Genomic DNA, 14450 nt, shown 5'->3' on the forward strand with positions numbered 1-14450 from the left:
TCAATGGGGATTAGGACATACACAAAGGAAAGGAAGTCACATTCCAGAGCACAAGAAAGGGCAGTAGACACGTGATCTACATGAGTACTGGGTAGTGTACTCTGAGAACACGTAGTAGAACCTCCTGGAAACTCTAACTGGAACAAAACCAGCAGGAAGAAAAGATCCTTATTTGATTCCTTTTATGAGACCTTTTCCTAAGTGTATGGGGAAAGCTGGTACCCCAGACTTTTGGAATATATTCACAGCTCAGCGCTTTAACTATGGATGACAGAGTCCCAGTTCTGGTGCCCATCCACTCTCCAGTTCAACTTGGGCAGAGCACAGAACCTGAGCATGGCCTAGAAACTACTTTCGCAAGCTTCTCTCTCTGGATCCCAATCTGCCTTTCATCACCTGCCTCATTTTAACAGTAAAGCTCCTTCATCTACTTCCCTGATCCAGTTCAATACTTCATTATGAGGAGCTTTTATTTGGGTCATAGGCTGATCGATCCAACAGTGAGACTCAGCTGGTTTGTACGAGTAAATGGCAAGGCAGCAGCATGACATGGAAGCCCAGGGAAACAATGATGTACAGACTACAGTAACCGTAACCAAAAGCTAAATCCAGAAAGGTCCACAGCCTTACAATATCTTCCATTAGTACATGCTCCATTCTTGGATGCATTCATACAAATTACTCTTGCCTTGGGAGCCAGTGAATCCAAGGGCTGTCTTTCCTTGAGATTCTTAAAATGGGAGTCTTCACCAGGCAACAGTAGCTCCTATCTGTAATCCTAGCTACTCAAGAGGTTGACTTCTGAGGATCAAAATTCAAAGTCAGACCAAGCAGGAAAAGTCTGTGAGACTTTTATCTCCAATGAAATACCAAAAAGTCACAAGTAGAGCTGTGGCTCAAGTGGTACAGTGCTAGCCTTGAGCACAAAAACTCAGGGCCAGCATCCAGACCCTAAGTTCAAGCCCCAGAACTGGATGGATGGACAGATAGATAATAGATAGATAGATAGATAGATGGATAGATAGATAGATAGATAGATAGATAGATAGATAGATAGATAGATAGGAGACAGATAGATACAGAGGTGAAGAGATAGAGATAGAGATGTACAGATACAGAGAGAGATACACAGATATAGAGCTAGAGATAGAGATATGAAGGTACAGGGATACAGAGACAGATACAGAGATACAGAGATTCAGAGACAGACATTAATTTCTATCTATGAGTCTTATCTAGCCTACTGATCCTGACTTTAAGGCCTAGAGAACAAATAACATCATGAATTGTGGATTTTTATGTAAGATAGCACAATAGCTTTAGCATTCTTTAAATTGATTACACTTAATGTAATGAATGTCAGAAAAGCTATCACACTAACTCTTTAAACTGTTTGTAGCACCATATCATTATCTAGACATTGTAATTTTTCCCTCATACTGGGGCTTTTTTGTTTTGTTTTGTTTCATTTTGGGTCCAGTCATGGGGCATGAACTCTGGGCCTGGGTGCTGTCCCTCAGCTCTTCAGCTCAAGGCTAGCATTCTACCACTTGAGCTATAGTAACCACTTCCGGCTTTTTTATTTTCTGCGTATGTGGTGCTGAGGAATTGAACCCAGGGCCTCATGCATGCAAGGCAAGCGCTCTACCATTGAGCCTCCTTCCTTCCCAGCCCATCATACTGGGGTTTGAATTCAGATTCATGTACTCTTACATGGCTTTTTATAGTTGTTCTCTACCACCTGACCCACACCTCCAGTTCTGGTTTTTTGCTAGCTAACTAGAGTTAAGTTTCTCTTGGATTCATCTGCTCAGGCTGGCTTCAAATTGTGACTCTCAGATTTCAGCCTCACTGAATAGCTAGGATTACAGGTTGAGCCACCAGCACCCAAATGGCTACATATTTTTTAAAAACTGAACAAACTGTCAACAACACAGTATAAACATTAGCAAGAATAACCTCATAATCCAGGCATGAGTAGTTATATAGGCTTTGAGGAGGAAGACTATAATATACTCCATTTCAAATACATTTAGTTTGATTAGGATACATTTGTATGCATATCTGGAAATGTCACAATGAACACAAGAAGGCCCCACCCCTTTTACAATTAGTGCATGCATGTATGTAATATTTAAAACGTGAGAGAGTGATCTAAGCTGTCCTCTAGGGATTTACCCTGGTGATGGGATGGCTGGTCAAAGAAATACCAAATATGAATCGCATACTAAAATATGGCCCATGAAAACCTTGTAATAGAAAACTCTGTCTCCAATAAGAATAGCCATTTCTGGGGCTGGAAATATGAAGCAAAGCATGAGGGCTTGGAGTTCACACCCTGTGAGCGCACATACACGAACAGAGGGCTAACAGGACTGGGTCAGCTACTGCTGATCACACTAAGGCACAGACACATATTCCCGAGGGTGGTGGCCAACGGCCCCTGGTGAGGAGGGAGCATCTTGAGGGCTGGGCAGTATTTATTACTGCAGTGTCTGGGACATGTGTGTCAGAACCCTTGTGGTGAGCAAATGGCTGAGAGGCACACTGGAGTTTTGTCAACAGGTGGCAGCATTGGTAATTTTTCCATTCAGAATTACAAAGCTGTGGTTTGCTGTGTGCGTCTACTACAAGTAATCATCAAGGGTAAGTCTTCCAAAAGACTGAGCAACGATACTGTAGCTTCTTCAATCAGCCTATTCCAAGTGAATATTCCAGGAATGGTTCAAGGTGTGGAAACTTGGTCATTAGATCCAAAATAAGACTTAGATGCAAAGTTTGATTTTTCTCCCTGGAAGCTATACAAGTAGCCTGTTAATCAACACGGCTTCTCATAAGGAATACAGACTGCCTCTTCCTCCCCTACTCCTCCTCCCCTAACCTGGCCTAGAAAGGGGGCTTTGTCCTGTTCAAACAGCCAAGTTAGGTGGGAAGGCTGAAGTTTTACATAACTGAGACTTCTTGTGTTGCATCGCTAATCATGGCACTGACAGTTCTGGTGTCAGATATTCAAAAGCTTCACTAGGTAGAAGGAAATGTGGCTACATTCCTGATTCATATTGTTCCCAGCAGTGCTGGCCATAGGGCTTTGGCACCTGCTCCTCCAAGCCATGCCAAGATCCTGAGGGAGGGCAGCTAAATTGGGAGATGCCAGGGAAACAGCCGAGGGCAGAGGAGGGCAATAGGAAGCAGAATATGCATGGGTTGCTTTTGTTTGTTTGTTTTCCAGTTTGGAGTAAGGTCAAGCCAAGGTGCTCCACCACATTCCCAGTCAAAGCAATGAAGGCCTTTTGCAGGGGGCATCTTCAACACTGGTACCTTGTGAGAACAGAGGGCACCATCAGTCCCCGAACCTCATGCAAGGCTACAGCCCACCCAGGTTGCTTCTGACCACACATGGATTCCCAGTTGCTGGGAAAGTAAGAAGCAAGTCACAAAGGCAAGCTCATGTTCAGCACCATTCATCACAGTGATTCACTTAACTGCACTTGAAAGCAGGCAGTTAGCACCCACCCGCCTTCCACCAGCCTTCCTTAGTCAGTGTCCACACCACTCACACCACCCAGAACCCACAGTCACAATTTAAAACGAATCACAGTCAAATCCTGTTTCATGTGCGTATCTTACAATGATCTTATCTGGATACAAGATGTTTACTTGTAGGTGTCTAAGACCTCCGGATTCCATTTCATTCTGTTTTTATTAGCAGATGGCCAAAGGAATCAGCAGCAGCTGTGTTCCAGATGTGGGTGATAGAGCTCCATCTTTTCTGAAAGCCTGAGGACCTCCTCCTGTACATTCAGTTTCCTGGGATGTAGAGAAACTACCCTGAACTTTGAAACTTCAGGATACCTAAGAGATGTGTGTGAAGTGGGTCCTGTCCTCAGGGAGCTTAGATTTTAGTAAACGTGACTTAAAAATTGATATGCTTCTAATTATCACTCAGCAATAAACTCAAACAGGAAATAGACACTCCAAGAAGGTTTGCTTTTAAAACCATAAGCTTGCCTGTCTGAAATGGCTTTATGAAATAAAAGATGAAGTGCTTTTAAGTAGAAATTCTTGAGGCATGTCAGAGTTGAGATTCCCCTGGCATTATTGCAATGATTTTGTTCCATATGGGGCTCAGTCAAAACAAAGACCTTGTGGTTAAACAAATTTTACTACATCCTTCATCCTGTTTCCCCTGAGGAAAGATGTATACAAAAGAAGGAGTTAAGGCTGGGCACCAGTGGCTCACACTTGTAATTCTAGCTACTCAGGAAGGTGAGATCTGAGGATGCCAGCTTGGGCAGGAAAGTCTGTGAGAATCTTAACTCCAATTAACCAGCAACAAGCTAGAAGTGGAGCTGTGGCTCAAGTAGTAGAGCACCAACCTTAAGCACAAAAGCTCAGGGACAGCACTCAGGCCTGGAGTTAAGAAAGAGAGAGAGAGAGAGAGAGAGAGAGAGAGAGAGAGAGAGAGAGAGAGAGAGAGAGAGAGAGAGAGAGAGAGAGAGAGAGAGGGAGAGAGGGAGAGAGGGAGAGAGGGAGAGAAGGAGAGAAAGAAAGAAAGAAAGAAAGAAAGAAAGAAAGAAAGAAAGAAAGAAAGAAAGAAAGAAAGAAAGAAAGAGGAAAGTAAAAGAAAAAGTAGCTATCATCTGCCAACTCCCTGCGGAAGGGTTCTTCTGTTTAAAATTTCTGTTTACTGTTTTTTTTTTAACTTGACTCTCCCTAAATAAATTAGGGAAAGACAGGTCCCGCTGCATCTCAATGACAACAAAAGGACTACAATTTCACTATAGGCCCATGATTTCTTTCCCAAGGGAATAAAAGGGGACAAATGCCCCAAACATGAGTTTGGCTATTGGCTGCAGTTAAGACATTATCAAATAACTGGACATATACTCTTAACTTTACCACCTGCCAATATAGCTATGTACAAAACAGATATTGTCTCTGCTTCCCATCCCTGGGCCTACATGAAAGCCAACAGATAAATATGATATCACATGATTCTGGCATATAATGAAAGAGAAAGTTAACATAAAAAGATGAAAGAGGCCGGGCGCTGGTGGCTCACGCCTGTAATCCTAGCTACTCAGGAGGCTGAGATCTGAGGATCGCGGTTCAAAGCCAGCCCGGGCGGGAGAGACCGTGAGACTCCTATCTTCAATAAAAACCACCAGAAAACCGGAAGTGGCGCTGTAGCTCAAGTGGTAGAGCGCTCGCCTTGAGCTGAAGAGCTGAGGGACAGCGCCCAGGCCCAGAGTTCAAGCCCCACGACCGGCAAAAAAAAAAAAAAAAAAAAGATGAAAGAATGGACAAGGCATTCAGTGATGGTTCTTTCAGGTTCAATTTAGTTTCATTGTTCTTGTCAACTCTGAGAAAATCAAATGTTTATGCTATTCTGTTTAAAAAAAAAAAACATAGTCTCACTATATGGCTGAAGTTATTAGCCTTTTCTGGATCCTGCCTTAGTTCCCCAGTGCTGGGATTACATGCATATACTACCATGCCCAGAAAAACATTTTTAACACATGAAGTATAATGTCAGTGCTATATATTCCTACCTTCACATGATGAGTAATGCTTCTCAATCATTACCCCAGGTTATTTCAAAATAAACAAATAAACAAAAAAAAGTTTAATTTTGCTTGCCCAAAAGGGTGCCACTCATGAAAGACTGGTCATTTATTCATTGTTCGTAAGTCCTCTCTGCTTTTTTTTAAACCATACTTGTGTGTCTTTAGTACGATGCCTTATACAAGTATTTCATAATTAAACTTGTCATTGAAGCTCTGAAGTACATTTCAATCCATCCAGTTCTCAAGACATCAGCTTCAGGTGGCAAACACAGACAGTTTACAGTTGAATATCTAAATTTAATTTTTTTCTAAGCCAGTTAATTGTTAAATGTTAGCAAGTTAAAAAGTAAGTTGTTCACGTCATTGAGCTAAGGTTTAAGATTTTGTTTTTTAACTTCTAATTTATTTTAATATTAACTTCAATACTTATTCAACTCCCTTTTTTGTTGTTGCTATATTTTCTTTTCAGTTTCATGAAGTATTTAACTTTTTCTTAACTCGCTTAACCAGCCACATGTGTTCCAGGAAAAGCCCATGGTTAGAACTGGAGTTTCCAGGACAAACTTTATTGTTTTATACCTGTATAGATTTTTTCACACATTACAACTTAGTGGCACCTTGTCCAAGAAGTCCCTCAATAGCTGAGTCCCTCAATTCCAAAAGAAGATTGGTAACTTCCTGCTCTGTGTAACCTTTCACCTTTCCCAGATGTCCCAAGATCCCATAGAGCAAGTGTGCACAGAACACCTCTCTCCTGTACCAACCATTGCCCAGCCCATCAAGATGCACCAAAGAACGCGTGCCTCATTTGTTTTCATCATATCTACATGCATATATCTATATGCATATCTACATGCAAATATCTACATGCATATGTTTTATATATGGCCTTTAGAGCCTTTCACTATTAAAATCTAGTCAATTCTAAAGCTGGGCACTAGTTTCTCACACCTATAATCCTAGCTACTCATCAGGCTGAGATCTGAGTATTGTGGTTCAAAGCCAGCCCAGACAAGAAAGAATGTGAGACTCTTATTGCCATTTAACAAGAAGAAGAAGAAGAAGAAGAAGGAGAAGGAGAAGGAGAAGGAGAAGGAGAAGGAGAAGGAGAAGGAGAAGGAGAAGGAGAAGGAGAAGGAGAAGGAGAAGGAGAAGGAGAAGGAGAAGGAGAAGGAGAAGGAGAAGGAGAAGGAGAAGGAGAAGGAGAAGGAGGAGAAGGAGGAGAAGGAGAAGAAGAAGAAGAAGAAGAAGAAGAAGAAGAAGAAGAAGAAGAAGAAGAAGAAGAAGAAGAAGAAGAAGAAGAAGAAGAAGAAGAAGAAGGAAGAAGGAAGAAGGAAGAAGGAAGAAGGAGAAGGAGAAGGAGAAGGAGAAGGAGAAGGAGAAGGAGAAGAAGAAGAAGAAGAAGAAGAAGAAGAAGAAGAAGAAGAAGAAGAAGAAGAAGAAGAAGAAGAAGAAGAAGGAGGAGGAAGAAGGAAGAAGAAGAAGAAGGAAGAAGAGGAGGAGGAGGAGGAGGAGGAGGAGGAGCAGCAGCAGCAGCAGCAGCTGTGGCTCAAGTGGTAGAGCACTAACCTTGAGCACAAAAGCTTAGGGATCCCTTACCTGACTTATGTAATAACCCCTCTTACATCATGTTTATAATAACTATATTTTTTAGAAAGGTTAAGAGACAGCACCCACACCCTCAGTTCAAACCCCAGGACTGGCACAAAAAAAATCTAGTCAATTCTCTGAAGTCACACCCTAAACTAACTCACTACGGACTATTTTACCCTAGAATGCAGTTAGATCATGCAAACAGAAGCCACTGGGAAAGGATAGGAAGGATGAGATCTCAGGACAGAACCTTTATCAAATGAGGAAGGGGCCCCAGGCTTCACTAATGTTTTAGCCAGACACACACCAGTTGGCAGCATGTCAAATTGGCCAGAGAAGTAGTCACTAGAATAAAATCTGAGTTATTAGGTCTTGGATTTAATCAATAAATGGTGACTCTCATCGCCTAGGGAAGTACCATCTGAAGCCCTGCTAGATTCTGAATGCAGGCAAGGAAAGGCCCTGTCCACTCTGCTGTCTTACTGCGGTGTCATGACACTGTTTGGCACAGGTGGTGTCCAATAAATATGCAGTGGCACTAAAAATATTTACAATTATTCAGCACCAAAAGAAATTCCCACAGCACTTGAAACATCTCAAACAAGGAAGCAACAATAGCTTCAAAGGTATATAGTATTAGATATATATCTTATTTATATATGTATATATATACATCATTTATTTTTGTAGTGTTGAGGATTGAACCCACGGTCTTATGCATACTAGGCGAACTCTACCACTGAGATAAGTCTCGGCCCTAAACATAAAATCTTTTTTTTAACGTTATCAGAGGGACTTTATTCATATACTAATGGTACATAACTTTGAATTTTCTTTTTTTTTTAAGTAAAAACTAAGAAAGGTTCATTTCATTTTTTGGAGTTCATTTCGATATTATTTTATGTAATCAGAGGCTAATAGGTATTAGGCCTTTGTGTTCCTTCCGTAAGAGTACTGTTTGGTCCTACTGTGCGTGAATGCCTATAGCCTTGTGTAATTTATCATGTGCATTTCACTGTTTGTAAATTAGGAATATAATAAGGATGCCGTAACCTCAAGGGGCATCTTAGGTATTTCCTTAAGTAGACATAAAAATCTTAATAGCTTATGCATGCTAAGATTTCAGGTTGGATGTCACCAAAATATCTCTTCATATCCCCACTCAACTCCTGTGAGTTCAGCCATTATTGTTGTTTGAAATATCAATGAAAGTAGATCCACTGTTTCTTTTTGTTGTTAATCTACAACTGGTAAAGATCTGAGCTCTCCCTTAGCACTTTTTTAAACTGGAAATCAATTATATGTCTACTAATTGTTTCATTTGAGACTATCCAGATACTTAGTGATCATACTAGAAGGGATACTCAAATAGGCCTGTTTCTACATTATCTTCTTCTAAGACGATAAAAATAAAATGGCAAATCTGCTGTCAAAAAATATGTATCTTAACAATGTACCTCTCTGGAGAACACCTTATAACTACAAAAATAATTATTGCTGGTGGCTCACACCTGCAATCCTAGTTACTCAGGAGACTGAGATTCAGAAGACTGATATTCAAGACCAACCTGGGAAGAAAAGTCCTTGGGAATCTCTATCTATCTATCTATCTATCTATCTATCTATCTATCTATCTATCTATCTATGGATATATATCAAGCTGGAAATGTAGCCACGGGGCACCTGCCAAACAAGCAGGTTGAGCAAAACAATGAGGCCCTGATCTTAAACCCGGGTATTAGCTAGTAATAATAATTAATAATAATAACAATCTTTAAAATTGACTAAACCCCAACAATTAGTAGCTGACTCTTCAGGAAAATCAAACACCTATTAGAGACCTTGGTCAAATTCTACCTCATAGCACACAACACAAAATAGCAACAAAAGTGCCGACAGAGAAAATGAGCTAAGCAACATTCCCCCAGGAGCCACTGCCCAAATTCTTTCCTCATATCAGAACATCGCGTGCAGGAAGACTATCAGACATACTTACCTTGTCTTGAGGCATGGGTCGGGCCTCAGGAACTGTGGAACTAAGACTGAATACTGAATGCACCCCCATCATTTTTCATGCTGTCATTTTGACTGAGAATGCCACTCCTTGCTTATAAAATTCACCCCATTAACCTCTCAGAACACAGATGTGCCCTTGCCTAACCACAGTGGCTGGGTATACATCTCCCACCCCTCCTGTGCTGGGGCTGGCAGTGGCTCTGTCTACCTCTACTCTCTCCTCTTAACACATTTGAGATCAGGCACACACTCTCAGGAAAACACCCTCACACACCACACCATTCAAGCATTATATGTGTGTGTATGTACCCATATACATATGTATATACACACATATCATATTATATAATTATTATATAATTATGTTATCATATTATACAATAAATTATAATTTATACTATAATTATTATGTATAATAAATATATATTATATATATTTATACATAGAATTACCTTCAAAACCAGCTTTTAATGCTCCATATTGTTCAGCTATTCTAGTTATCTCCAGCTCCAATTATAAGGCTTAAATTATATTGCACTTACAAACCCCAAACTGCTCTCCAGAAACCCTGACACTATGACGTGGATATGATTTTTGTCTCCTCTAAAGGGTCAGTATGGGAATGTAGTGAGGGGAGGAGGTGTAGGACCTTCTAAGAAGTGAAGCCTAGTGGGAGGCCATGGCCTTGAAAGGGATTAACTTGGGAGCAGGGCTGGTTTATTCATAAAGAGTATCATTCATAAAGAGTCAATGAGCAGGGCAGCCCTCCCCTGGCTCTGGCTCTCTTACCACTTACCTGTGGTGTCAGCCCTGAAATGCTGTGGTAAGGAATGTCTCGCCACACTCTAGGACATTTGGAACTTTGAGCTAAATAAACCTTTTCTCTTTACAAATTACTCAGCTTTGGGTCTTTTGTGACAGCCACAGAAATGAACTAGCGCACCAAATATAGAATTTTCTTTGATACTTAGTTCTACAAAATTAGGGCTGAGGGGAAGGCTCCACGAGGTCCTATTTAACCACACAGGTTGGCAATCAAGTTCAGAAATAAAAAACTTCTTCCCAACATACCCTCCTGCTGGCATCACCCTACTAACCTCATTTTTTTTAAAGTAAAGACTTTTCCACATGTGTATTTCTAATTTGTTTGTTTGTTTGTCAGTGCTGGGACTGAATCCAGGGCCTGGAGCCTGCCAAGCAAGCTTCCCTACCACTGAGCTATACCTCAGCCTATCTGCTAAGTAGCTAGTTATTTACAGTTACTGTTCCACCTCAGATGATCTACTAAACAGTGAATACACTCTGTGCAATGGAGAACATGATTTCATAACTAAACTGTAAGATCTGTACACTGCAATCTCCTGCCCTTACACACACACACACACACACACACACACACACACACACACACACACACACACACACACACACTAAACTTGTGTAGAAAAACAGAGCTGAGCACACCAGAGCACTCCCCATCCCCCACCCCCACTTGGGTTCCCTTGGCTTGAGTCCACCATGCTGGCTCATTCCCACCCACCATTAGCAGAATGCCTCTCCAGGGCCATATGGACCACGATGATGAGTCATCTGTCATCCAGAATTCCTTCCTCAGCCCTTCCACATTCAGTCACCTTTAGCTCACTCACAGGCACGTCCTCTGCAGAGCACATCAGCATATGCCCTGTAACATAAGGAGTCTAAAGCTGAACGCCGGCACTAGGCATTTGTCATTCTGTACATCCAACATTTGCCAAATGGATTGACTCCAGAGCTTTAAAGAAAAATCACACTGAAAGTGACCAGATGGGTTTGCAAGGAGAAAGCAGTGCAAACCAAATCAGTCGGGAGAGTGACGCACTTTACTAAAAACAGGCCCATGATGTAAAAGAAATAAAATTCTTTACCCTGAGAGGAAGAGTTAGCCTTGAAAGACACGTGAAACATTCCATCACTGATTGACCTGTCAATTCTGCAGGACTGCATACTTCAGAAACTAATTTTGAACTTAATACCTTGAGGTGTCACTTCCCAGAAATCTAGGACAAGCACACCAGGAAAGACAAAGAATGACAGAATTGTGTGGCTCTTGTGCGTAGTCAACACTCAGTTCGAATCCCTGGACATACAGTACTCCCTCCATCCTTACAAATGCATTCCTGAGCCTTGCCATGAGCAACCGGAGGCTCAGAGAGATCAGGTATACCCCTCGGGGCCACACCCTGCCAAGAAGTGCAGGGGCTGGGGTTCAGCTGAGCCTTCTGACACCAGGACACCTCCGTGGTGACTACATTAAACCCCTCTCCAAAAAAGCTCAACACAGCTGACCCTTCTTAACATGGATCTTTAGGTTCACTAAAACTACACTAATTCATTTTAGAACATTCAAGAAGCCTCACGATTGAAGAACTTAAACTAAAGAAATTGTTGTGAGGGAGTGGTAAAACGTATTAGTCACTGCAAAAAGATGTTTTTAAAAAAGTATTGGGGGAAGTGGCGCTGTAGCTCAAGTGGTAGAGTGCTAGCCTTGAGCTGAAGAGCTGAGGGACAGCGCTCAGGTCCAGAGTTCAAGCCCCATGACCAACCAAAAAGAAAAATACAAGTATCAGGGATCAAGGCATAGTATTGTGCATCTACAATCCTCAACTGGAGAGGATGACATAGGCGTACTATGAATTTAAAGCTACCTCCAAATATTGGGTATCCCCTTAAAGAGTATCAGGGAGTTAACTTTCTATGATTTCAGGGCATGGTTTGGAAAATCAGCATGCCTGAAGAAGTGCCAGGAAACTGGTAACAGCCAAGAAACTGAAGAGGATGACAATGAAGACTAACTACCTAGAGCAGCAGCACCTGACCTCCATCACAGACCTGTCAACCTCCCTTCTTGCTATTCTCCAGGGATGGACCTCCTTGCCACACCACTGCTATAGCTTCTATTAATTCTAGGACATCTCTTAGTACAGTTAGTCTAAAGAAGTGTTACTTGGCTTTTAGTTGACATCTTCCACCCTATGCCAGCCCCCAGTCTCTCCTGTGATATGTACTGAATAGTCTTTTGGAGAGTTCAATCCAATCACATTAGGATACTTCCTAATTTTTTCCCAGTTTCACTGTGTTAAATGTGAAATGTCCCCCACAAGTCCGTGGGTTAAATGCATGCTCCTCTGCCAGTGGCACTATTTTGGAAGAGTCTATAAGCTTTAGGACCTAGTTGGAGGAAACAGATCACATTTTTTTTTCTTTTGTCGGTTGTGGGGCCTGAACTCTGGGCCTGAGCACTGTCCCTCAGCTCTTCAGCTCAAGGTTAGGCTCTGCCACTGGAGCCAGAGGGCCACTTTTGGCTTTTTCTGCTTATGTGGTGCTGAGGAATCGAACCCAGGCCTTCATGCATTCAAGGTAAGCACTCTACCACTGAGCCATCTTCCCAGCCCGGAAAAGAACCCTTTGAAGGTTATACCTCGCCCTTAGTCCAGCCCTTCTACCTTCTTCTCCTTCTACTTCTCCTCCTCCTCTTTCCTTCCTCCTCTCCACACTCTTCCTTGTTGTTGTTGTTGCTCCACTCCCCCCCCCCCCGTCTTTCTCTCCTGTCCATCATGAGGTAAGCAGCCTGTTATTCCATACATTCTCTACCACTGTAACATTCAGTCTTACCATGGGCCCAGAACCAAAGGTGCAAATAAGCCCTATGGACTGAAATGTCTGAAATCATGAACCCAAATAAACACTTCCTCCCTTGTTTTTCAAAGATGATGATCAACGCAGCATGACAACTAACATACGTCATCAAAATCGTATCACCTCAAGCTTGCCCCTGCCTCCTTTTGCTTGCAAGCTGCAAAAGTGTTAGGCTAGTATAGGAAGGGTGGCCCAAGTGTAGAGAGCCTGCCTAATAAATGCAAGGCCCTGAATTCAAACTCCAATACCACCAAAAATATAAGTAACTACAAAGTGTCTATTATCCTGTACATAGAGACACTATGCCCTGCCCCCCCAAAAAGCACCTCTCAACCCCTATTCATCCACCTGAGGAGCAGTCACCCATTTACTTTTTCTTTTTCTTCTCTTTTTTTGTGCCAGTCTTGGAGCTTGAACTCAGGGGCCTAGCTTTTTTGCTCAAAGCTAGTACTCTACCACATGAGCCACAGTACCACTTCTGGCTTTTTTGCTCATTAATTGGAGATAAGAGTCTCATGAACTTTCCTGCCTAGCCTGGCTTTGAACCACAACCCTTAGATCTCAGCCTCCTGCATAGCAAGGATTACAGGTGTGAGCCACAGGAACCCAGCTCCATTCATTTCTTTCATAAAGTTGATCCAACCCTCCTTCCCATCAGTAGTACAAGAGATAATTTTCTTTGTGTTTTCAGAGCACCACATAAACAGGATATGTCTGAGACAAGCAGAAATGGTCAGATAAGTTTGATGTTAAGCGAAATGAACCCCAAGTTAAGGACTCAAATGTTTTTTTTTCTTTCTTGCTATTGTGTCTAACATATTTATAAGATATTTCTATGTTGCTTTGTATGTCCCTCCCCCACAGTATAACCCTTGTTTTCACTGTATTTGATATTGGTATAATTTGTGGAGGGGAAGGGAAAAAACAAATTGTTTAAATAGGGATACAGATGGACCCATTGTACCAATGAGATGTACAAGATCTTATGTCGAAAATGAGCTATACCTCTGTGGCGTGGGGGGGTCGGGGGGTAAGAGGGTGGGGGGAGGTGATGGAAAGGGATAGTAAGGGGAAACAAAGGAGGAGGCAACAATGCTTGATAAGAAATGTACTCATTATCTTGCCCATGTAATTGTAACCCCTTTGTATGGTATTTTCACAATTTAAAAAAAAAAAAAGGATTCTCTTAGAGTCAGTATCTAATATTCTGCCCCTTCTTGAGATGAAAGCCTTTCAAAAGCAGAAGTGGATTCTTGCCATTTGGGAATGATGTGGAAATCAACATCCCTGGAAGTGCATCTTCAGGCAGCAATGCAGAATGGAATCACTATATCAAAGATGGAATCACTATATCAAAGAGCAGACCCATCACTCATCTGCTCCCAAGGGCTACCCATGTTACACTTGTCTCCTGTGCACTCTATAAAGCTTCTCAGAGAACTCTCTTCACTCCTCTCCCATGTGACAAACGATGACTCACAGCTGTAATTTATGCTGCCCCAGTGAATGAAAGACCTCTAATCTCAGATGAGTTGTCTGTAGGGTGATAGTCATAAAAACCAATAGTACCGTGCAACCTGGGCCATGGTGTCCAGC

General features: G+C 41.9%; 1 protein-coding gene across 4 annotated transcripts in view; it reads right to left on the reverse strand.

The window, feature by feature from the left end:
* Positions 1-14450, reverse strand: part of Ak4 (adenylate kinase 4) — a 70783-nt gene that overhangs the window by 14259 nt on the left and 42074 nt on the right. The window lies entirely within an intron of this gene.

Source organism: Dipodomys merriami, unplaced genomic scaffold, assembly GCF_024711535.1.
Source record: "Dipodomys merriami isolate MVZ:Mamm:240054 unplaced genomic scaffold, mDipMer1.0.p SCAF_172, whole genome shotgun sequence".
NCBI lineage: Eukaryota > Metazoa > Chordata > Mammalia > Rodentia > Heteromyidae > Dipodomys > Dipodomys merriami.